This window comes from Hypomesus nipponensis, chromosome 20 (genome assembly GCF_054491055.1).
Source record: "Hypomesus nipponensis isolate SF chromosome 20, ASM5449105v1, whole genome shotgun sequence".
In the NCBI taxonomy this organism is placed as follows: domain Eukaryota; kingdom Metazoa; phylum Chordata; class Actinopteri; order Osmeriformes; family Osmeridae; genus Hypomesus; species Hypomesus nipponensis.
In genome coordinates this window covers 520,001-522,500 of record NC_140380.1, presented here as the reverse complement: position 1 = coordinate 522,500, position 2,500 = coordinate 520,001, and the positions used below count along the sequence as shown (strand labels likewise).

The following is a 2,500-nucleotide window of genomic DNA, read 5'->3' as shown; positions in this document are numbered from 1 at the left end:
CAGCACCTGGTATTCCCAGGCGGTCTCCCATCCAAGTACTAACCAGGCCCGACCCTGCTTAGCTTCCGAGATCAGACGAGATCGGGCGTTGCCAGGCTGGTATGGCCGTACAAAATAAGTTGACAACCATAGGCTACTTATCCATATACAGATTTAGCAATTGACAATGCAAGGTAGTCTCTCTCTCTCTCTCTCTCTCGTGTCAAAATGAAAACAGCTTCCAGCCCCTTTCATGAAGGACTACTTGTGCATATTGCAAGATGTCAGTTTCTAAGTGAATGAGCAAAAGAGCATACAGCACCTGGTATTCCCAGGCGGTCTCCCATCCAATTACTAACCAGGCCCGACCCTGCTAAGCTTCCGAGATCAGACGAGATCTGGGGTTGCCAGGCTGGTATGGCCGTACGAAATAAGTTGACAACCATAGGCTACTTATCCATATACAGATTTAGCAATTGACAATGCAAGGTAGTCTCTCTCTCTCTCTCTCTCTCTCTCTCTCTCTCGTGTCAAAATGAAAACAGCTTCCAGCCCCTTTCATGAAGGACTACTTGTGCATATTGCAAGATGTCAGTTTCTAAGTGAATGAGCAAAAGAGCATACAGCACCTGGTATTCCCAGGCGGTCTCCCATCCAAGTACTAACCAGGCCCGACCCTGCTTAGCTTCCGAGATCAGACGAGATCGGGCGTTGCCAGGCTGGTATGGCCGTACGAAATAAGTTGACAACCATAGGCTACTTATCCATATACAGATTTAGCAATTGACAATGCAAGGTGGTCTCTCTCTCTCTCTCTCGTGTCAAAATGAAAACAGCTTCCAGCCCCTTTCATGAAGGACTACTTGTGCATATTGCAAGATGTCAGTTTCTAAGTGAATGAGCAAAAGAGCATACAGCACCTGGTATTCCCAGGCGGTCTCCCATCCAAGTACTAACCAGGCCCGACCCTGCTTAGCTTCCGAGATCAGACGAGATCGGGCGTTGCCAGGCTGGTATGGCCGTACGAAATAAGTTGACAACCATAGGCTACTTATCCATATACAGATTTAGCAATTGACAATGCAAGGTGGTCTCTCTCTCTCTCTCTCTCTCGTGTCAAAATGAAAACAGCTTCCAGCCCCTTTCATGAAGGACTACTTGTGCATATTGCAAGATTTCAGTTTCTAAGTGAATGAGCAAAAGAGCATACAGCACCTGGTATTCCCAGGCGGTCTCCCATCCAAGTACTAACCAGGCCCGACCCTGCTTAGCTTCCGAGATCAGACGAGATCGGGCGTTGCCAGGCTGGTATGGCCGTACGAAATAAGTTGACAACCATAGGCTACTTATCCATATACAGATTTAGCAATTGACAATGCAAGGTAGTCTCTCTCTCTCTCTCTCGTGTCAAAATGAAAACAGCTTCCAGCCCCTTTCATGAAGGACTACTTGTGCATATTGCAAGATGTCAGTTTCTAAGTGAATGAGCAAAAGAGCATACAGCACCTGGTATTCCCAGGCGGTCTCCCATCCAAGTACTAACCAGGCCCGACCCTGCTAAGCTTCCGAGATCAGACGAGATCTGGGGTTGCCAGGCTGGTATGGCCGTACGAAATAAGTTGACAACCATAGGCTACTTATCCATATACAGATTTAGCAATTGACAATGCAAGGTAGTCTCTCTCTCTCTCTCTCTCTCGTGTCAAAATGAAAACAGCTTCCAGCCCCTTTCATGAAGGACTACTTGTGCATATTGCAAGATGTCAGTTTCTAAGTGAATGAGCAAAAGAGCATACAGCACCTGGTATTCCCAGGCGGTCTCCCATCCAAGTACTAACCAGGCCCGACCCTGCTTAGCTTCCGAGATCAGACGAGATCGGGCGTTGCCAGGCTGGTATGGCCGTACGAAATAAGTTGACAACCATAGGCTACTTATCCATATACAGATTTAGCAATTGACAATGCAAGGTGGTCTCTCTCTCTCTCTCTCGTGTCAAAATGAAAACAGCTTCCAGCCCCTTTCATGAAGGACTACTTGTGCATATTGCAAGATTTCAGTTTCTAAGTGAATGAGCAAAAGAGCATACAGCACCTGGTATTCCCAGGCGGTCTCCCATCCAAGTACTAACCAGGCCCGACCCTGCTTAGCTTCCGAGATCAGACGAGATCGGGCGTTGCCAGGCTGGTATGGCCGTACGAAATAAGTTGACAACCATAGGCTACTTATCCATATACAGATTTAGCAATTGACAATGCAAGGTAGTCTCTCTCTCTCTCTCTCTCTCTCGTGTCAAAATGAAAACAGCTTCCAGCCCCTTTCATGAAGGACTAATTGTGCATATTGCAAGATGTCAGTTTCTAAGTGAATGAGCAAAAGAGCATACAGCACCTGGTATTCCCAGGCGGTCTCCCATCCAAGTACTAACCAGGCCCGACCCTGCTTAGCTTCCGAGATCAGACGAGATCGGGCGTTGCCAGGCTGGTATGGCCGTACGAAATAAGTTGACAACCATAGGCTACT

General features: G+C 47.4%; 7 non-coding genes and 2 pseudogenes across 7 annotated transcripts in view; all 9 read right to left on the bottom strand.

Moving 5' to 3' along the window:
* LOC146239822 (5S ribosomal RNA) overlaps window positions 1–113 on the bottom strand; it is a 119-nt gene extending 6 nt beyond the window's left edge. Inside the window, exon 1 of the ribosomal RNA XR_014739611.1 lies at window positions 1–113. This exon is cut by the window's left edge and continues 6 nt beyond it. This is a non-coding gene — a ribosomal RNA (5S ribosomal RNA).
* Window positions 114–289: 176 nt separating this feature from the next.
* On the bottom strand, window positions 290–408 carry LOC146239821 (5S ribosomal RNA; annotated as a pseudogene).
* Window positions 409–596: 188 nt separating this feature from the next.
* LOC146239820 (5S ribosomal RNA) lies at window positions 597–715 on the bottom strand. The gene has a single exon (XR_014735854.1). It is a non-coding gene; the product is annotated as a 5S ribosomal RNA (ribosomal RNA).
* Window positions 716–887: 172 nt separating this feature from the next.
* On the bottom strand, window positions 888–1,006 carry LOC146239819 (5S ribosomal RNA). The gene has a single exon (XR_014735853.1). It is a non-coding gene; the product is annotated as a 5S ribosomal RNA (ribosomal RNA).
* A 176-nt stretch (window positions 1,007–1,182) lies between these two features.
* On the bottom strand, window positions 1,183–1,301 carry LOC146239818 (5S ribosomal RNA). The gene has a single exon (XR_014735851.1). It is a non-coding gene; the product is annotated as a 5S ribosomal RNA (ribosomal RNA).
* A 172-nt stretch (window positions 1,302–1,473) lies between these two features.
* Window positions 1,474–1,592, bottom strand: LOC146239817 (5S ribosomal RNA; annotated as a pseudogene).
* A 176-nt stretch (window positions 1,593–1,768) lies between these two features.
* LOC146239816 (5S ribosomal RNA) lies at window positions 1,769–1,887 on the bottom strand. The gene has a single exon (XR_014735850.1). It is a non-coding gene; the product is annotated as a 5S ribosomal RNA (ribosomal RNA).
* A 172-nt stretch (window positions 1,888–2,059) lies between these two features.
* LOC146239815 (5S ribosomal RNA) lies at window positions 2,060–2,178 on the bottom strand. Its single transcript, XR_014735849.1, has one exon. It is a non-coding gene; the product is annotated as a 5S ribosomal RNA (ribosomal RNA).
* A 178-nt stretch (window positions 2,179–2,356) lies between these two features.
* Window positions 2,357–2,475, bottom strand: LOC146239814 (5S ribosomal RNA). Its single transcript, XR_014735848.1, has one exon. It is a non-coding gene; the product is annotated as a 5S ribosomal RNA (ribosomal RNA).
* Between the last annotated feature and the right edge of the window lie 25 nt (window positions 2,476–2,500).